General features: G+C 41.2%; 1 protein-coding gene across 1 annotated transcript in view; it reads right to left on the bottom strand.

Annotated features, from left to right (window-relative positions):
- LOC141413652 (uncharacterized) overlaps positions 1-22508 on the bottom strand; it is a 143219-nt gene that overhangs the window by 116434 nt on the left and 4277 nt on the right. The gene's annotated exons all lie outside the window — the stretch shown is intronic.

Raw genomic sequence — 22508 nt, 5'->3', positions numbered from 1 at the left:
ATTTGACCTTAACCTAGCAAAACAGACAATGGGTAGGCTGTTGAGAAGTGTCTCCTGCATATATATGTATATGTTTACTACATAAACATATAAGTGTGTATAGAGTTCTGCCATTCACTTTACCATCTGACTGAATAAATTGGGTGCCCTGGAAAACTTATAAAGTGATATATTGGCAGGTACCAAATAATACAAAGCCGCCGAATGAAGAGTAGGGTATAATTAAAGTCAGATTATTATGAATGTCCAGAGAAAGCAGAGACAGATATTTCAGATAGATGAACTGGCATTTGAAATGGAAAGCAGTTTAATTTAACGAATCATACCAGTGACACACGAGTCACTGGTGTGAGATAAGGACCCATATTGGTGACGTTAGAGTTAGTGGATGGACAGAAGACAGTTGATATGACAAGTCAAAATTTAGTTTTGCTTGAAGCAACCAGGCAAATTAGGCAAGATATGTTGTTGTGTGACTTTAAATATCTCTGTAATGTCTGTCATGCTGTGAGACAACATAGATGCAGTAGGATACGAGCTTCATGGCAGGAACTTGACATGTGCACATGTGTACCAGGGAACCTGCCTGCTCTTGCACCTTTTCAGGCTTTGACCTTTGTTTCTGAAATGTCGGGTCTCTTGTGTCATCGTGAATCTGTCCCCAGTTCCTCATAGCTGTACCACCAAATGGACGTAAACTATGCCAAAAGTGATAAGACCTGAGAATTGCTGAGCTCCACCGATTCTTCTGTCAACATTCCTGTCCTGAAATCTCCTTTAACTTAACAAACCTAGATTACCTTCCTTTAATGGCATGAGAGAGAAGCAAATTGAAGCAAATTTAATTGATTTACTTCTCTCCAAAATATAAATCATAGGAAAGAAACTGATACTGTGTTTCTTGTTTAGCATACCTTGTCTGTGCTCACTGTCTAACTGCGCATGGTCAGAACTACTAGAAAGAAAGGAAACTGAACTTTCAAAAACCTAACTTTTCAACTTCTTTAATAATCCCTGTCTGAGTCAAAGTAGTTAGTTTGAGCCTCACATACAGCAGGAACTTAACATTCTTATCAACCCACAGATGAACACCCGGTGTTGCTCAGACTGTTTTGAATGAATGCATTTTTAAAATCCATGAGTGAATCAGCTCAGCAAGGTAATCGTCAAGTTATGGATCACATGCACATAAAATTTATTGTTTGATGATTGAGAAAGTCAGACTAACCAGACTAATGCTTACAATAGCTGTTCTGCCAGTTTCATAAATAAAGAGACTTTAATATTGATATTGTAGTCAAACTAAAGTTCATTAAGCTACATTTCCACGAATGCCTGCTTGGTTGACATGCTCCAGCACCTAGCAAAGCACCTGCCACATGGTAGTTACTTATGCTAGCTTCGCATTGCAAGGACCACATTAAAATCCTTCCTTCGATGCACAAACCATTTCCATCTGGTGATTCTATTTCTCCAACCCCTGGGATCAGAGATTCCACATCAGAGATTTGCCTGGGAAAATTGAAGGTAGAAGACTTGCATGACTTCCAGTGCCAGGTTAAGAATCTTTGAACTTCCACTGGGTGTCTTGGGACATTTGCTCTACAAGAAGCCAGCTACATTGTAAGAAATCTAAGAAATCTGATAACAAACTCTGAGGAAGCCCAAACTAACCATGTATCCAGAAAGATTCCTGACTTCCCCAATGCCAAATGTATGGGAAAAGAAACCTTGAGATGGCTCCAGATTCAGTTATCATCTGACTGAAAACTACATGAAGGACTCCAAGCGAGCTCTGCCCAGCTGAGCCCATTGAACCCAAGAGTCATGAGTAATCATAGTTTCCTTAAATCTTTAGATGTAGAATTGTTTATTAATAGCAATGCTACATAACTGGAAGTGTGTTCAATATTGATTGAATAAGTAAATAGATTAGTAATTTTTAAAAAGCTACTTAGAATAAAGGGTTAGCAAATGAGCCCAATGAAATGCATTAAATAATATTTCGGTGATGTCAACAATAGTGAAGACTATCAGAAAACTGGACAACTCTGTGGATAATTAAGGCCAAGAGGAAATCTGCTACAGAATAGTGAAAGTAATGTTTTTTGAGAGTGGAATTTTCCAAATTCACTAACCATCTTGACAGTATTCATTAGATGATTGCTCAATGCCCTACTTCCCTTTACACAAAGTAAACTCATGATTGTGTTTCAGCTGTGATTCGAGGTACAAAGCAGGAGAAAACATATTAACCAGGAAGGAACATCAGTAAGCAAAGGAAAGAGACTTTGTTAAGCTGAATTTTTTAACTCTTCTCTCTATTTTTTAAATTTTTGTAAAATAGTCTTTGGTCCAGGTAATGCTGTAAAACAACTAAATATAGCCAGAGGTCAGGGTGGGTGGGAATGGAAAAGAAAGGCTAAATGCTGGGCACTAGGGGCTATGACGTCATCACATTCCCTATAATTGTGCTGTTGTGGACACAGTACTTTTCTACTAGATATGGTCACCACTTTATAATAAGTTTAATTATGACACGATCCATATCTTTCATTTCTTTGATGGTTGTAAGTCTGAGTCACTCTGCCATCATCTTTACCAGAGACATAACACCTTTACCCTTTTTTAGTGAGGAAAATAAATATCCAGAGGATGTATTTAATCTTTGTGCCTTTTCAGATGAAATCAAACCAGGGTCTGAACCTCCTTTCCTGAGTATCCATTTCTTATGGCTAAATGGGTCCTTTGTACTTCATAAATCCACCCTACCTCCTTGTTTACAGAGTACTCCCCACTGGACCCCAATGGGAGCTCAGAAAATCCCAATTCCCAGAGATTCCAACTCTCACAGCACGAGGCTATGTTCAGAGTCAGCTGAGTAAAATGTAGACATACTATGGTTAGCTGTGCACAATCACCTTGATAATGCAGCTTTTATATAAAAAAAAATACTTCACAGTCTCCATGGATCCAGGGTACGAGAGCATCAACAAATCCTCCTTCTTTTAGCTGTGCAGATAGAACCTAGGGCTCAAGTTCAAGGTCACTTGATGGGCTAACAGCTCTACACAGTCACTCCGAGTAGACTAGGAAGGAAAGTGATGTGAACTGGGGCAGAAACTAGGGCAGTCACTAGGGAGAACTAACAGGTTCCATGGACGGAAGTTCTTGAAATCTAACAAACACATGGGACCACTTTCTTACTGTCTTTTGATTCTGCTGCTATTCCATTCAAATCTATTCAAAACAAGGTATTATCTAATATTTTTTGGCACTGGGGAGACAGAGTTGATTAAGATCTGTTCATAAGGAGTTATCAAGAAGACATGCATTATGAAGTGATGACCACTTGAATTTCCCATGGGAAGGGCCATGAGCCCTGGTACCAGACTTTTTGTTGAGAGGCAGTGAACACCATCGTTACCCTTGCAAGCTCCTCCCAATACCACAGAACTGAAAGCCTAGAAATTGCATTCCCAGACTCCTTTGCCAGTAGGATTTTTAAAATATTCTGCCATTGAGAGATACTCTTGAAACCCTTGGAAGGCAGAAGAGAAAAACCATTTTTCTCTGTCAGTAGCTATGGGTGTGTGAGCATTGGCAGGTGGCAACTTGGCTTCCCAGTAATTCTCTAACTTCAGACTTCCCGAAAGGTACTAGCAATTTCCTTGACCTTCATTTCCCAGCTTTCCCAATGAGGCTGCAAAATCTCTAATTCCTGATGTAGAATTCCTAACCCCCAAGCCCCGAATAGTATAACAAAACAAGAGTTCTTGCCCAGGATTAGGCTAAGTGGTTTTCACCTTGCAGCTATACCATCTAGTACTCATGTTCTTCAAGGTCTCTACGAGAGAGGAGGAGAGAATATAAGGTATACACGTACTCTCAATGCCCTGGCACCATACTTCTGCTCACATTCCACTACAAATAATTGGTCTCACAGCCCTAAATGAATTTCAAGGGACGATGGAACTATGGTCTTCCTCTGGGTCCAGAGAGTGGCAATGGTATTGATAAAGCATTGTATCATTTCTCTATTTTCTGATTAAACCTAATGGCTGTATTGGGTACTACATGCTGTATCCTGTAATAAAACCCTAAATTGTGTGGCATTGACTTTGTGGTCAAGGCATGGGCTGCTAGGAAAAAATACATTATCCTAAGTGACTAAAAATCCAAATCATGCGGCAGAAAAATCATCAGCAAAACTTTGCTTTATTAACTTGAAAATCAGACTACATGACTCTTGAAATTATAGGTGAAAAATACCATGTGTTGGTTGTTACTGACTTCTTTTGGCAACATAGTAGAAAAATAAGTGGATATCAGGAAATAATTTATACAAAGATGAAAATAACACATAAATGTTTATTTCTTACTCACACAAGATCGAATCTGACTATTCCTCTGAGTAGTGATTCAGAGATCCAGATTTTTTCTATGTATGGTTCTACATCTATATAGGAGTGGCGTCAAGGTTATCCTGGCATTACCCAGACAGAAGATGAAGATGGGGTAGGTGACAGGCTGGCTCTTCCTGGGCAGTTGCTCCCCCGAAGCAAGTCTAAATGTGGAAGGAAAGGATAAATCTACATTGGTCAGCTAGCCATCTTTGCCATACTACTATAAAGTTCTTTTCTTTCTTTTTTGCTGCTGTAAAATTTCTTTCTCCACCATAATACAGCTTTCCCTTGTTCTCTCCAGCATTTTTTCCTCTTCCTTTTGACATAGACCTTGTCTTTTTGTCTCTTGTTTCATCTCACTTCCCTCAATTTTTTGTTAACAGTTATTCATAGCATTCCACTCTTTTCTCAGAGCAATTTCTAAGCATGAAGTCAATACAAAGGCTAGAGAGGAAATCATTTTAGTGCTCTTTGCTTCAACTCAAACACCATCTTATTCTTACTGTTGGGAGAGATGGACAGTGGAAGAGGGAGGTCAAAACAAATTTGCTATATGGCAAATAAAATACCTGAAAGACCACTGATGTTTTCACAATTCTCTGTTCCACGTTCTTCATTTTGGGTTTTCCGGCCCCCCTCCAGGTTTCATTTTGGCTTTGGGGTAAATATTTCAAGTGTTGAGTTATTTTCCCTTTATTCAGTTATAAAAAGGGACCATTCATCATTGCTGGATGAGAATGGCAAAAGTGATTGAGACCATGTCAACTGTTCAATAACACAAATGAAATGTTTACATAGCCTTGTTTCATTCATTGATGTAGCTTCTTTCCCTATTATTGAAAATACAAAACTTGAGCATTTTGTAATGTGCAAATGCCACATTCTTCCATAAAAAGTAACCAGAACAAGTAACTATTTCTTCTTTCCAGGCTGTCTCAATCTATGCTCTATATTTTCAGTCTGAAACATAAGAATAAGGTTTTAATTTTGGTCCCAATAGCTCTTGTTCTTTGGAATGAGTCCCAGTGTCTTGAGTCCTGGATCCATTGTGGATTTTCCTCCAAAACAGGTCTTCTATAAGATCTACCCAACCCTCTTCTGGTGCTATTTATTCAAGGAAGTAAAATCAGCATATCAAAGAGATATCTGCAAGCCTGCGTTCATTGCAGCATGGTTCAAAATAGCTGAGATATGACAACTTAATTGTACCTCAATGGATAAATAGATAAAGAAATTGTGACACAGATGTCGCCATATTCATGAGTAATTTCCCACTCTACTACCAGTCTATTTCTATAAAAGTGGCCCAAAGAGCTAACATAATGATGGGAGTTGAGCAGACTTAATCAGTATAGAGTGAGAAAAAAAATCAAAACCTCACAGAAGTTAATCATAGAAATAACAATAATTACCAAAATTTCTTGAGCACTGACTAGATGCTAGGTACCATGCAGATTGACAGTGGGATCCTTACAACAACCCTAACAGCTATATTGCTAGTAGCACACTAATTTTTTTTTTTGTAGCTAACACTGAGGGACAGAGGACCTGCATTAGAGGATCACACAACTAGCAATTAATAGGATGTTAGATAATTGAAATAAAAAGATAATGAACCTATTTGTCATCCATGGAAATAAGAATGGGCAACCTGGAAAGGTAACTTTTCAGAGTTCCTCAAGCAAGAAGGATCCAAAGCCCTGGCCAAGCCTATTCCTCAATCTGAATGTTGGGAGCTTTGGATGATGTCTGCACATCCTCAGAACAGTCCCTTAGCCATTCCTTTCACCAGACCAGGAGGGGCCAGTGCCAAGGAGCTCTTCTGTCCTATTGAAAGCAGAGAATGGCTTCCTCTGAAATAAGTACAAAGAGCAAGCAAATTTAGTCAGTTTATGCAAAACACAAAATGGCATCTGCCATCTGGAGAAACACACCAGGGCCTGAGCCGTCAGGCCCCTTTCAAGATTTTGGCATATAAAAATCAACATTTTTTTTTTAAGTTTTGAAGGTCCATGTAAATTCCTAGCTTCAGTGACTGTAATTCTTCCTTCCTCCTTCCTGTCACTGGTCATTGTCTGTCCCATCACACACACTCCTCCAATTTAAAATATAGACGATAGATAAGATAGACAGATGACCGATAGGTAGATATACATAGATGGGATGGAATGATTTCTGAGAGATGGACTTAATAACAAAGGATTTTTTTAAAGAATGTTATAAAGAAATGAATTCCTTTCTCATTACTTTTTTTTTTTACATTTACAATGGTTTTAAAAAAATGACCCAGCCATATATTGTCCACATACTCGTGGAACTTAGCCTGTCACCGACATTTCAGAGGACTGAGAGTATAGGTTGCTGCTGCTGTTGTCTTTATGATCACAAACTCCTGATCTTGCTGCCATCTGCTCTGACTTCAAGGAGTGTTCATGGCAGATGCAAATGAGAAGGGTTGCTCGGGTTTTGCCATAGTGCCAGGCTGGGTAAGCAGAACATCCAGGCAGAAATATATCCAGTATGTGACAGGAGTGAAAATAAGATAAGATGTTGGCAATGCTTATTTAAGAGTTGTGGTTAAACAGACTGGAATGGTGGCCACGAAAATCACTGATGCAAGCCAGGTACTGGTGGCTCACTTCTATAATCCTGACTATTTGGGAGACTTAGATGGGGTAGAACACGGTTTGAGGCCAGCTCAGGCATATAGTTTATAAGACCTAATTTCCAAAATAACCAGAACGAAATGAACTGGAGGTGTGGCTCAAGTAGTAGATCACCTGCTATGCAAGTGAGAAGCCCTGAGTTCAAACCCAGTCCTACTGAAGAAAGAAAAGAAAGAAGGAGAAAGGGAAGGAGGGAAGAAGGGAAGGAAGGAGAAAGAAAAAAAAATCACTTTTGCAGTGTCAGAAGTAGGTTGGTACAACAAAATGGTCAGAAAAAGGACAGAAGCACTGGCAAGGACGATGTTGTCTGTGGGCCTGGAAGCAAGCTGGGGAACATTACATTATTAATTCTTACCATGATCAAATGAGGAAGATACTTCACATATGAGAGAGCTGGTGGGCCATCAGAGTAAGTCATACTGCTATTGGTGAAGTTTAGATTTTAATACATGCATTCTAACTTAGATTCTCTCCTTATAACAACTGTGCTAACATCTGTATGATTAGCCTAGACTAGAAAAATATATACTATAAAATTATCAGTTTTCCCTGGTGTTATGGTTTGGATCTTAAATATCTCCCGTAAGCCTATGTTGAAGCAGTGGTCCCCAGCTGATGGGGCTACTGGGAGGTGGTGGAACCTTTAGTAAGTGGAGACTAACTAGAAAAAGCAAATCAATGTAGGGTATGCTCTTGAAGGGTGTGTTAGGACCCCAGCCTCTTCCTGTCTTTTCTCTTGCTTCCTGATTCCTATAAGGTGAGCAGCTGTGCACTACCATGCACTGCCGCCATGATGTTTTTCCTCATCAGAGGCCCAAAGTGGTGAGGCCAAGCAACCATGGCCTAGAACTTCTGAAATCATAAGCCAAAATAAATTTTGCCTTTAGAAGTCAATTTCCTCAGGTAGTTTGTCACAGCAACAGAAAACTAACACACACATATACACACATATCTGGTGACAGAATAACAGGTGATTTTTATTTAAGTCAATGCATTACTTTGTATTGCTTTTGTATTTTGTAACAAGAACTTCAAAGGTTACTAGGAAAAGAAGCTAACACTTGTTTAATGAAGAAGACAAGCTGAAACTTGGCTAATGAAGAAAACTTGCTCCTTTCAAGAGGAGAAAACCATACGAGGCCAGAAGTTAGTATCAAGGTAGTGATTGGTAGCCAAGACTGATCCCCATGCTGTTCAGATTCAGATCTGCTGCTGATTTTTCCAAGGCTAACCCCATTTTAAGGCTGAGGATCTGTTTCCAAGGTCAGATTGCTGGGAGCAGGGGTAAGAGTCATGGGGTCCAGGCTGGGGAGTGGTCCATATCTTCAGGGCTGGTCAGGTCAGAGCATAAATTCTCCACTTCTATTCTTTTCTTAGCACAATCTATCCATGTTTGTTTGACCCTGACTGATTCAGTCAATCATCCTCAGAAGTCCCTCCTGATAGAATATTTTTCCATTACAGTACAATGAATACTTTTGATCATTTCTTTACCCTTCAGATTTAGGAAGAAATGCCGAAGTTTCTCACTGAACGTTTGTATGTAGTGCTATAGAAATAGACATGATCTTGGAGTCAGACCTCAATTTAAAATCTCAGCTCTATCTCTTACCAGACAAGTGACCATGGACAACTTTTTTTAACTCTTTGGACCTCAGTTTCTTCATCTGTAAAATGTAACTGCTAGGGGGGAGTTGGATTGGCATAACCATTGTTAATACTAATATTGTTATTAGCAAAATAATAACAATAAATACTATTACCCAGACGATCCAGCAAAAGACCCATTCCTGGAAAGTTGCCAACTTGCTACAGAAATGATGTGACAGTGGACTCCAATATATTATTGAAGTGACATCCTCCAACTCCAGGGGCTGGGGAGCTTGTTGCGATCACAGAACCCCCTTCAGGCCAGTCTTTCGAGTGTCACTTACACCAGTTTGGAAGTAATCTGCTTGCTCGCCCTTCCAGCAAGGGATGTCATGATCAGCTAATGGAAAGTGACAAGAAGGGATATAATGAATGAGAGCGAGTTAAAGTTTGGGATAAAAAAAAAGAGCCTTGTTCTTTTGGGGAATGCACAATGCTAAGCATACCATGTTAAATCGTGCGTGTCAAATAATGGACTAATTAAGAATCTTCATCCTTTTTTTCACATCTCATTTTTTTTGTTGTCCCTTCAAAGATGCATTTTCAAATTAGCTCTTAACTCTCCCAATAAGTACTACCAGGAAAGAAAAAGAAACCTTGTTTATCAGAGAAACAAATGACAAGCATACAAGAAAATACATGGGAAAGAGATGGGGGGGTTGTGGGAGATGCTGGGAAGTTTTATAATTGTAGCGACAACTTTTTGAATAATGGAATTTAATAGCGTATAATAAACTATGATCCAGGAGAACTCTGATTCAATTCCACTAATTGTTTGAGCCCGTGAAATGAAGGCAAAGTTTATCGTGCCAACATGCTGCTAACGCTATGAACACTGCAGGGAACAGACAATTGTTCCCAGCTGCCCACCTCCTCACACCCAGAGGGCACATGGTCCCTGACCCCCAAAACCTGGCTGAGGCTCCAACTTTCAATGACAATCCTAGTTCTAGGACTTTAAAGTCACAGAAATGCAATTTTTTGCAATCAATAAACTATTGTATTAAGCAAAGAACAGAGGGGTAACTAGACACAAAGCCTCCAATTAGGTTATAAAGAATAATAACTAATATGCTTTCATGGTAATGCCACAAAGTACGAAAACCTATAATAAATTTAATTGAGCACATGATCGTAAGCACTGCTTTTCTTCCTACATAGTTCTGCAATATTAAGGTAAGACTTCAAATAGAGAAACACATTTTTTCATTGTTAGTGAAAAGGGTGCTTTTTCTTTTCATTCTAATTTGGATCATTTTACCAATGTCAAAAAATGGGGAGGTATAATTAAGAAAAATTATTTTCTCTGTCATTACTCATTGACTATATCTAAGCATAAAAATAAATGAAGGCATTAAAGCAATTGTCTGAATAATTCAGGTCTCCCCGAAAAGGTTAGAGGGTTCTAATAAAAACATCTTGTTTTTGCCAGAATTATTAAGATAACAATCTTAGTTTCCACTTTATTTTATAAATGTGGGTGTATCTATTGATAAAAAACCCTTTGTGACCATTTGCAAGTGTTCTTCAGGTTTTTCTGACAATTAAGGATACATTCTTTTACATATCTCAGAACTAATCTAAAATTCTATAGGACATTTTTGCAAGACACCTATACTAGCTACTAAGCCAAAAAAAAAAAAAAAGTTAAGAATAAGTATTTTCTTCCCTTTCCCAAAACAGTCCACGAAACATTGGTGGTTACTTTTGGGGGCAGAAGGAGTGAAATACCTCTGTAAACTGATAGTCTAAAAACAGGAAAATTAGTGTTGTGCCACGGCTATGAGCGGCTAATAAAAAGAACATGGTTAAAAGAGATTAAAGTTCACATTAAGGTCAGAAAAGAGACTGATTGAGGAAAACTGCCATGTTCCGTTGTATGGCAGTTTAAGTGAGACAGCTCCCCCTGAATCAGTCTTAGGGTGAAAAATTACACTGTTGGGGTTAATAAAGAGGCTGAGTGTTTGTTTGGACTGAGACTTCAATTAAAATGTTATTTGGGTCAGCCAGAGCTAATGTCTTGCTTAGAGGTAAACTGAACTGCCTTTTAAGAGGATGAAGGGGTGAAAGAAGAAGAAGAAGAAGAAGAAGAAGAAGAAGAAGAAGAAGAAGAAGAAGAAGAAGAAGAAGAAGAAGAAGAAGAAGAATTATTTTTTAAATAAGACCACCTAATTTGTCAAAGACTCTGAATAACTGGCAGAAAGAATTGTGTCTGCTGGACTTGTGCCCAACTCAGCAGTGAGCATTCTTAAGGGTTTTGTGACATCATCGGAGACAGCTGAGGTTTTCTGGGGTTTTGATTGTGGCCCTGGGTGAGGAATCTAGCGTTCAGCTGAGCCTTCTTTGAGACAAAGAAAAAAAAATCTGGTTGATGTAATATGCCAAGTTTGTTTATTCTTTAAGGCCACAAAGCGGGTAGGACCAAGCATTCTGGGTCTTAGTGTCATGGGCTCCACCCCAGTGACAAAAATGGATGAATACAGTTCATTGCATTTCCCACAGTTAGACAAAAACCTCCAGAGTGTATTTTCATCTCACTTCTTGAGGATAAATGTCCCCCAGAATGCGTTCCCCACTTCTACCTTCAGTCCTGTATTTCAGAGATCTGTAAGCATGGTTTACACAGGAGGGCACTAGGCACATTCAATAAACATGTTTCCCAGCTTCCATGAAGCTTCCAGTTTGAAAAGGAAGCAAACAGTCAGTTAAATGTCTAATTAGAACTGGTAACATAGAAACAGTGTGGAGATGGAGACAGCCTCCATTCCTGCCGATCTTTTCCTTAACCAGGAGCATGATGTCTTCCTTATATAGGGAGAGGGTCTGAATAATGGTTGGCAGGAAATATGTGATCTTCTGTTGGGGTGTCTGGGATCTGGTCATAGACCTAAAAGACAGAGACAGAGACACAGAGAGTCACAGAGAACATGGGTAAGAGCCAAAGCAACCTTAGGAGAGTGGACTTTGTCATTTCTTGTATAGACTGAGTAATGGACTTAAAAGTATAGAACCAGACAAGCCACTGGGAAGGGAAAAGACTATCTCATGGAGGAAGTAGGGAGGACTGGAGGTGTGGCTAAGTGGTAGAGTGGCTGTCTAGCAAGTCTGAGGCCATGAGTTCAAACCCAGTACTGCCAAAAAATTAAACAGGAGGATGGAGGAAGTGGGACACAGAAGAGGTGTGCCTGAAAAGAAGAAAGAAAGCATTCCTGCCCCTTGTTTCCTTTGTGCTGTTCAGTTCTTTTGTTTCTTTCAACCAAGTCAAGAGAATGGACTGAATTTGGCTCCAAATCAATTCAAATTGGACCCCAGAGTCAAGTTCTTCTGAGAACATGAATTCCCATTTCTCCCAACTCCACCAAAATAAAACAAACTAAACTTACTTAGCAAAGATGTTTAGTCTTCAGAATTTTCTGAAAGAAAATCAGTTTGGTTATAGAAGTGATAGGCGGGCCCTTTAGACAGAGTCACACAGAGGCTTGATATGAAATGGGAACGACGACACTTTGAAAACAAAACGCTAATAATATGATCATTGCAGTGGGAACAGGGAACCAGCGAGCTGAGAAGTCACACAGCGTCCACGAGTGCCACGTCTGTCCAAGCAGAGGCAAAATCTGCCAGGTCCAGATTGACTTCATTAGTCATTTAGAAGCATGTACATAGTTCACAGAAAAAAATTCTCCTCCTCCTCGCTGCAAAGTAGTTGATCATCTGTATAAATAGAAATGGACGGGAACACCAATTCTTCAAAGCATAAGTCTCATTCACCAGCCTGTTGCAGTTTTGCCAATGGAGGCTAAGAAGAAAGTGTGCAATACTACCACTCAATAGGTGTGAATGTACCCAATGCTAACAGGGAATCGGGGCGACAAGAATTTAAACTGGAAATATACTTAACACACAGGCCACACTGACTCAGATGCAGTCAGGGAAATTGGTGAGAAACAAGCATAGTTATAAAAGCCACTTAGCCCTAATGACTGCCCCTTTACTCCTGCAGGTCTGCCTGAATCAATAAGATTCAAATTCAGCAATTATTTAGCAGGCATTGTAAGTCCAGGGCTCTAGGCTAGGTGTTATGAATTGAATAACCTTCTCTCTTAGCACCCTAAATTCATTTTGGGGTCTCTCTAGGCCCCTTCCTAGTTTAACTTTTTCCCACAGTATTTACACTTCCTGAAAATACGGTGGATCTGTATTTGTTTCTTGTTTATTGCTTCACTCACTAAAATATGAGTTCTGTGAGTCAAGGACTTTAATGTCTTACTACTGTTTGATATTCCTAAAGTGAAGCACTAAAGACTATTGTTAGATAAACAAATAACTTCTTCATTTTAATTCTGATAAGCAGATAAAAAAAACTATAAATGTTATAAGCATGTATACTTAGGATTTCTAGCTTAGAAGTAAAGGAGGCCTTTGTCAAGCAAATGACTTCTAAGCTGTACCTTAAATAATGAGGAGTTTGTCAGGAGAAGGGATTAGTGGGTGTATTAGTCAGCTTTTCATTGCTATAACAAAATGCTTGAGGCAGACTACTTTATAAAGAAAAGAGGTTTATTTATCTCACATTTTCAAGACTGGACATCCAAACAGCATGGCATAGACTCAGTGAAGGTTTCACCCGGTGAGTGTCTCACTTGGCTTCCTCACATCTTGGAGACAAATGCATATAGCTCTGCGTGGTTTCTCTCTCCCTCTCTTTATAAAACCACAAGGCTTCAATAAGGGGGGCTCCAACCTAATAACCTTATCTGATCTAATCACTCTCAAGACCCTACCTTTAAACACCATTAGTGGGATTAAGTTTTACCCTCTTACTATAGGATTTTGGGCATTAAATTCCTGCATGAGTTCAGAGGTCAAACCATATTGGAAAGACAGAAGGAAGAAAGACATCAAGCCAGGTGCTGGTGGCTCACACCCGTAATCCTAGCTACTTGGGAGGTAGAAAGCAGGAGGATCACGGTTCAAGGCCAGCCTGGGCAAATAGTTCATGAGACCCTGTCTCAAAAATTCCCAGCACAAGAAAAGGTTGGTAGAGTGGCTCAGGTGGTACAGCGCCTGCTTAGCCAGTATCAGCCCTGAATTCAAACCCCAATGCCACCAAAAATAAAAAAAAGAGAGAGACACCAATTGACATAAATAGAGGCGATCCTGGTATTAAAATAGTAGGAAAAGGTGAGTGGCGTGGACACGTGACGAGAAAAGGGAAGGTGTTAGGGGCTGAGGTGGGAGCCCTGAGCAGGAACCAGATTGTGCAAATTCTTACAAGACACATTTAAGATTTGGGACTTTATTCTGAGAGCAACATGAAGAGTGCTGAGCAGAGACGTGCTCGTAATGCCCATTTCATGGGTCTCTGATGAGGACAGGAGGAAGTGTGAGCATTCTGAAATCAACTATGTGCAAGATGGCAGAAGTGTGGCAGCAGGTGGAGAAGAGAGAAGTTACAAAAGTTAAAAACTTAGCCATATTTATTAAGCAGATACCAGGGGCATCATGTCACATTATAGTGGACCAAGGGAGCGTGGTAATGACAAAAGATGGGGGTGTTTGTCTCTGGAGACACAACCTCCTAGCTAGTGGGTTGCAGAAAGTCAGCACATGCTCCTCAGAGGAAGGGAGCAATGTCTCTTTCCTATTTAAAGACCATCACTGCCGCCAGGAGGCTTGTTTGTAATCCCAGTAGGAGGATGGCAGGTTCAAGGCCAGTCTGAGCTACACTGTGAGACCCTATCTCAAAAAACTGAGCAAACAAACAAAAGACCTCTGCTGCATAAAGCCCTCTTCCTCTGCCAGGTCTCCCAGGAGCCTCAGATAGGAGGCCACCTCAGATCCCCAGTCTCCACACGAGCCACCTGTCATTCTCTCCCTCACTCCATGTGTGGCAGGTCCCCTACCCAGAACCCAGCTCTAGACCAACACGAGGACACTAAGGCTCAGAGTGGTGTGGAGACTTGCTGAAGAGTCCTCTCCCCAGGGTAGCAGAGACATGAACTCACTCCTGTTCCTCTCCTGGGGCTATGGTGAGGTTAATGACTTGCATATGCTCGCCTTTAAATTGAAGGCTTCCTTGATACTTCAAATGACTCTGAAGATAATCCTCCTAAAGGACTTTGTGACATGTGCACATAGCTCTCCTACTTAATTTCTCTCTGACATACAGAATGCCTCCGATGGGCCTTATTTATCTTGACATCACCGCTGCTCAGCATAGTATTTGGGACATGATAGGGGTGTAAGCTAATATTTTTTGAAGAATAAATCAATGACTGAATAAGCAAAAATGTGTCCTCTAAGGCTAAGCATAGTAGCTCATACCTGTAATCTGGAGGATTGAGATTCAATGCCAGTCCGGGAAAAAAGTTTGCAAGCCTCCATCTTGACAAGTAAGACAGGTGTGATAGCCCACACTTGTAATCTCACCTATTCAGGAGGAATAGGTAGGAAGATCTCTGTCTGAGGCCAGCCCCAGGGCAAAGATGCAGGACCCTATCTGAAAAAATAACTAAAGCAAAAAAGTACTGGAGGTGCATGTGCGGAGGGAGCGTTAAGACCCCAGTAGGGTCAGAAAACAAATGTATATGTGTGTGTGTGTGTGTGTGTGTGTGTGTGTGTGTGTGTGTGTGTGGTACCCTTTAAGAAAATTTAATGAGAAAACATATTATACAGGAATCCTAAGAGATAACTTAAAGAAAGATTGTTCATGTTTACAAGAAATACAGACCCTGTCCTTTCCTCCATCTCCAGCCACCTTCTCTGGTAAATTAAAATTTTGGTTCAAGCTGGGTGCTGTGCCACTGGCCTGTAATCCCAGCACTTGGGTGGATAAAGCAGGATGATTAAAAATTTGAGGCCAGCCTGGGCTGCATAAAGAGACCCCATCTCAAAAAAAAAAAAAAAGAAAGGAAGGAAAGAAGGAAGGAGGGAGGGAAGAAATTTGGCTCGTTTTCAAAATTAAAAATACCATACCAGCACTGCACAAAGATGGTGAAGACAGTTATGTGACAACACCTGAGTCACAGACCTGCCCACAAGCCAAGAGAATGTGCAGTTGAGGAACTGCAGAAAAGGGAATTGTTCTCTGTCCCTGCCTGTCCCCCAGACACATGACAAAGGGCTACACCTCACTTAGAAAGGCCATGCAAAGACAACTTAGAATATATGCATGGGAGTATTCAATACAGGAGTACAAAAGGTGAGAATTTCCAAACCTCAACAAGATTACTATACTAGAGACAAGGGGTTTATTGGCTCGTAAAAGACATGTCACCTAACAGTTCACAGGAGGGGGGTCCAAAGGAAATAACTCACCCATTGTGAAGTCAATGTTCAAATCAATACCCCTGGGGGAGAAAAATATTGCTCTTTGATGGATATTGATCTTTCTTTTCCTTAAGAAATTCTCCAGGGATAAACAACAGGTTTTTTTTTAATGGTGAAGGCAAGTAAACCAGGCAATGGCCTTCATTTTCCCATCCTCTTTAGCAGAGTATGCAAAAATTATTAGTATAATTGTGAATGACTTTTGACCTGTGGAAAAGTAGATTCCAGTTCTATGCTTTGAAATCTCATTTCAATATCCAAGCAACAGGGCCTCAAAGACAAGTACATCTCTGCTTAACAGCATGATCATAAATGAAATACTTTTTGGTGTTTTAAAACAATTAGAAATTAGAAAAACAGAGAAAACTAGACCCTAGATTTTTTTTTAACCTACAAACTTAATAACAACTAATTTTTAAAACTTCTTGCTGTTTCTCCCTTAAATTTCCCACTTCCATCTGAACCCCCAAACTATTAAAAAATCAGAGAACAGCATTGAAGGTAAACATTTACTGTCTGCCTTCAGAAAAGCAAGAAGTTTTAATGAAGGAAGAAATAATAAGACTGAATTTAATTTATTTGATATTTAGCATTCTGGTGGGAACTGGTGAATATTTAGACTTATTTACAAGGCTATAAAAGATCACATACTGTTAGACTCGTAGATCATCTTAGGCCAAATGTGAGGCTGAAAGATAGCTTGCCTTCTAGCCTTTTGAAACCCAAAAGTTGCATAAGGACATATGGATGATTTGGGGAAAAAGAAATGTCACTGAATTAGCATTTGTTGAAAAGGGTGTCACATAAAGGGGAATGGTGGAAGGGGAGAGTTCGAGTATGATATATTTGATATATTGTAAGAACATTTGTAAATGCCACAATGTACCCCCCGCACAACAATTTTTTAAAAAGGAAAAGGGTGTCACAGATCGTTGGCAAAATTTCCACTTTCTGACAACAACCCCAAGCAGCCAAAGATTAATTGAACGTCCAGACTACTAGATTCTCTGGAGAAAGGAGAACAATGGTGTGTTGGTGATTACAGAGACCCAAAACCAATAGCAGTGAAGTTGGAGCGCCCATATTCTGCACACGGGAACACCACCACCCAGACCCAGCAGCCATCCCCATGCAATTTAGCAGATTTTTTTTTCGTTGATGGAGATAGACTCATATCAAGCCACGTTCCTGCACCCCATTCTCCTTTTGTCTGAAAGAATACATTTCTCAAGTGGTTTGGACAGATACATTTAGGGTTGTACCATTCATTGATTGGCATATGGTCATGACCTACAAATTGACCTTAAGAAAAAATTCAAGCCACACTGAATACACTGATGATGCTCATCTAACAATATGTATGAGCAAACTGTAACACTAAATAGCACAGAGAACAAAAGAGCAAAACAAAACAAAAGCCAAAATTTACATGAAAAAAACTACTTTAAGACTTAAGACAACCTTTCTAAAAATTGCTTCTCTAAAAAGTGGAAGTAAACTTGATTCACCAGAAGTACCACAATCAAACACTTCTTAGTCTTTAAAAAAAAAAATCCTACTTATTTGAAATTCAAAAGTCATTTTCTTGGTTTAGTAGGGCAACACCATGTCAAAACCATTTCTGCTTTTCTCCCACACTGAGAGGAGCTAACACTGAGAAATGAGGAGCAGAAATATCTAGAGACACTGGGAGTGAATGACAAACCAAGACAGGTAGGGCCAGGGGAGAAAATATGGTCCTCCTAGAATAATGTAGGATTTGATTCGAATTGACCTGGAACCAGCACGGGTCTCCAAAGCTGTTCTGTGAATGTGTGCATGCACAGAGTTGAGATTTCCAAAAGTGAAATTTCCAGAAGTTATCCTCAGGACTTAACAGAAGAAAAGATTGCACAGGTCGACACAGGCATAACTACCCCTTTTAGTATGAGTTATGAGACCCAGGGGTAGGTCTGTGGTGGGCTGACTAGACATGCCTTTCTCTTCAAAGGTTCCGTGGACCCTTCCCACCAAAGCAGGGTTCGAAAGATGTCAGCAGGATTTGGCTGACTGGGCCCCTAATGGCACTACAGTTAACTATTGACTAGGGATTTACCTTATCTTTCCATCAGGAGCTGGCTTGAGACTTAACGGTAAGCAATTTAGAGCCGTGGAGAAACCTACCCACATGCCTTTTTTCTCTTTCCCTTTGGACCACGTTAGCCTGTCCTTCCCCATGGTCAGAATGGCAATGCTCACAGGGCCTGGAATCTTCCATGGATGTGGGAGCAAGGGGGCCAGGCCCACAGTGAGGCCTGTCTAGAACCATGGGCCTGGAGACACAGGCCTGCCCTTTGCAACACATTGCTTCTTGGCTTTTTGTTTCCAGAAGGCCTGAGGATTCTGGGACTTAGGCTCTGGTTGGCCCCTCACTCCCGAGGCAGCCTGTCTGGCAAAGGAGAAAGGCAGCTCAGGCGGCCGGGGCCCAGCTGCTCTAGATAAGAGGTGGCCCGTGTTAATGTGCAGGCTTCCTCTGCACCTCTGCAGCGCCTTCCTTTTCCAAACAGTCTCCCTTTAATGTTGGCCAATGCTGTTTTTCCATTGACTCAACATCTCGCCTCTGGTGGAGAGCCAGTGGGGAAAGTTGGAGGGGGAGGAGGGGGCCAGAGGGATGCCAAACCCAGAGGGAGGGACAGCCAGCCCTGTCTCCAAACAAGCTGGACACCTGTTTCGGAAAGACAGTGACCAAGTCTCAAATTCTTGGCTCCTCTGGACCTAGATCAACCCTTCCCTCATTCCCTGATATCAGTAATGGATAACACCCCTCCCCCAGCCCATCCCCTCACCCCTGACCCCTTCACCAGGAGTTATTGCAACATAGAAACCTCCAAGGATTCATAACCGTTCTCTATGAATTTTAGTGTTTTATGTGAATGAAATAAAAACAATAAGAGGGTCATTAAAAAACATTTAAGAGGAAAAAGAAAGTCTAAGAAAGGGGGCTGGGGAGGGAGCTCATTGGTAGAATACCACACAGGGCCTGGATTCAGTTTCTAACACTACCAAAACAATTCTAGGAAAGATGAGAGGACAGCAAATGAGAAGGGGGGATGGAAGAGGAAAAGTAGAAAGGACAGATGAGAGAAAGAATGAAGTCGTGAAAATGAAAAGCCAAAGGAAGAGAAGAAAACGGAAAGGAGGAAGAGAAAGGAAAAGAAAGGACAACCAAAAATGAACTCAGAAATGACAGGTTTTTCCCCAGAAGTTCATTTTCTGAAGCCCCAGGACACAGCCTGGGTTGAGGACTGAGAGCAGACTTCTCTGGGGGTTCTGGGGGAGCCAAGGTCAAGGGGCATCCTCAAAACCAAGTCTTGATTAGAGCCAGCTAAATGTTTTGACTTGAGGGAGAGAGTCAGGATTAAAAAGCAAAATAGAGCAGCATGAGGAAGGAAGGGAAAAAAAAAAAAAAGAAAGAAAGAAAATTAAAAAAAAAAAACCCCACAAAAAACCTTAGGGGGACACAAAGGGATTGATAGAAAACACTTCTGAATCAGCTAGTCATCTCCTAACAAGCTGTAAAGATCTCCAATGACAAGTTGTCACATTAGTTTAGTGAAACTGAAGCAGTACTTATCCCCTTTCCTGTGCCTAATCTCTCCCTGCGTGCCACAAAAACATGCTACCACATTTAATAGGATTAGTTTCCTTCACTTTCTCCCCCTCCCCACCCTTTTTATTTATTTATTTATTTTTTGCAATTCTATTTTCAGCCATACAGAGATCCTTGAATCTATGGACTTCCTGTGGCCTGCATGGTTTTTACCCTTTACAGACTTTATTTTATTTTATTTCTTTTTAAAATTTCAATATTTAATAAAGTGCTTTCAAACACTTTTTGACAGTGATCGAATCAAAAATAAATTTGATATAAATATCTAGTACCTATACACACAAATAGAAAGAAATTAAATTTCAGACTTTATTTGGCTCTGAAAAGAAATATAATTTGACTACCTTGTACCTTCGCGGTCTATTGACTGGCTGTCTCCTCATGGAAATATCCTTAGCTTGAGGGGGTGGAGCTGTGGATGGGAGAAAGGTCAAGGCAAAGGTCAAGGACAATGGGCTGAGAAAACCCTGTCCCTGCAGAGGTTCTGTGGCCTGAGAGAAATCGTTCCAGCTCAGCCTGCAGGCAGACCTGGGTTCCAATGTTTACTTTGAGACCTGCTGGTTTTGTGGCTTTGAACAAGTTGGGAGACCTTCTCCAGTCTCAGTTTGCTTATCCTTCCAGTGGGGATAATTCTCCTGGCTGTTGGGAACACTGTAATATACGTTGTGTCCTCACTTCTTTGATTCACTTGTATTTTATGAGGTTCCTGAAATCAGTGTGCATGTAAAGTCATTATGTTTCTCTTTTGTCCCAAAGGACATCTTCAAATTAATGTGTGTCTTATAACTAATGGCATTTTTGAATGAAAAAAAAAAAAAACAAGTGGAAGTGTCAGGTACTGAGCATCCAGCACCCAGGAAGTGCTTAATAAATGCTGCAAGTATCTACCAATGCTCACACTATGCCTGTTGCCTTCTTGGGATACTTTCACTGAAAGATCACTTTGGAATATGAGATGTGTTTACATTTTTACCCCCTCCTTCAGACTTTTCTAGAACAGAACTCCTAATTGAGGTTTCAGAAATCTGACCAAATCAAATACGGCTAATAATTGTCCATTGTTGGTCAGCACCAAAATCATCCAGCTACTGTGATCTACACAGGGCCACCGACTACCATGCTTAGCAGGGTCTTGCAAAGAGAAATTATCTATTGAACGCAAAGATTCCATTTTCTTTGAGTCCACTTTGAATGATGCAGTCCCTCTGCTCTTCCCAGCACAACTACCCGAAGATCAGCACTGGGGAGATAAGGGGGACCTGTCTGTAATGATAGGGAGGGAAAAGGGCAGAGTCCAAGGTTGGAAGGGTGAAAGAGGCAATACTGTGCCTTAGGTGGGGTAGAGAAAGACAGAACTGGGAGCATGGAAGAAGCTGGTATGCTGGGCTCTGTGGAGGTGACTGGAGGGCACCCTGGACAGGCAGAATCCAGACCTGCAGGCTGAGAGGGAGCGGAACCCGTAAAGTCAGGTGGAGGACCTGCCAGTACCCCCACCACTCCTCTGACTCCCAGGAAAGAGCCCAAGATGTCTGTCCTCATGGTCTGTTCTCAGGTGGCAGTGGCTGCAGAGCTGTCAGGACCAAGTACTTCCCCAGCCAACCCGGGATTAGCAAGCAAGCAGCTTCAAAAGTCTGGGTTTAGAAGAAGCCAAGATTCCTTGCTCTTCACCCAGGCTAGAGCAGCCACCAAATTTAGCCTCCCACCTTGCCTTTTCTCTACATTTCCCTTCGTCCCCAGGATGACACTCTCACACCCTGTTGCCCCCAGGGACCCTTGGTACTGGCAATGGATGCTCCATGTCCCCCCACTTCTTTCTAGGCTCTCCCTTCAGGCCCCCACTCCTCACTCTCTCTCCCTAATTTCAATCATTGATTCCTACCCCACCCCCTACACACACACTCCACAGACTCCACCTGTACTCTCCCCACTCCTACCCAGCACACGCCACCCCATAAACATTCCCCTTCCATCCTGCTACTTCACCCCTCAAGCACCCATCATGTGCCTCTCCCAGACTCATCCAGACTCTTACCCTACACTCTCCTGCCTTCTCTCTATTAAGTGTAGGCAAAATCCTCCTTCCAACAGGAGGGGAGCAGAAACCAGAAGCTGCCACCTGTCGCCCTATAGCCTGGCCCAGAAATGTGCTTCTCTCTAATTGTTTTGGGGTGCCCTTTATTCTTATCCCCTAGAGTCACAGACATTTCCCACCTGAGTAGTCAGAGAGCAGGAACGTTCTACACTTGTTCTGCCACCCACCAACCCCCCAGTCCAGGAGAGGCATTGAGGAAAGATGTCTACACTTGCCCTCCTTCAAGGAGTAGAGGACCTCCAACTGCACCCCTGGGGTACGGTTACTGGGAGCTGGGCCCATATGTTCCAAGGTGGCAATCCCTCCCTGATCCCCCAGGGAAATAGGAGTACTTTTTCTCAAGCCTTCTGAAGGTATCAGCAAATACCTTCTGTGGGATGTGGGAATTAGCTACTTACTCTCCAGTTCCTCTAGATCTGTGTGGCTGGTTCAACCTAGTCCACTGTCTTGGCTTTTTTCCCCTCACACTGCTGCAGAGTCACAGCCAGGCATGGCACCTTCCTGACTGTCTTCCTTTCCCTGCTCACAGTTGTCTTTGGCTGGGTTCTCCCTTCATTACCTTGTCATGTGTTGAATTCATTGATTTGAGCATAATCTTATGAAGGACTTTTTGTATTTTACATGCATTTAGGGGCGTTGGTTATTCCAACATGTAAAAACATATGACAGATAATATACATTTGTTTTTGTTTTAGCTAGGAATGTTGACTTTT

Source organism: Castor canadensis, chromosome 11 (assembly GCF_047511655.1).
Source record: "Castor canadensis chromosome 11, mCasCan1.hap1v2, whole genome shotgun sequence".
NCBI lineage: Eukaryota > Metazoa > Chordata > Mammalia > Rodentia > Castoridae > Castor > Castor canadensis.
The sequence above is the reverse complement of the archived record's forward strand: the minus strand, read 5'-3'. Positions and strand labels throughout refer to the sequence as shown.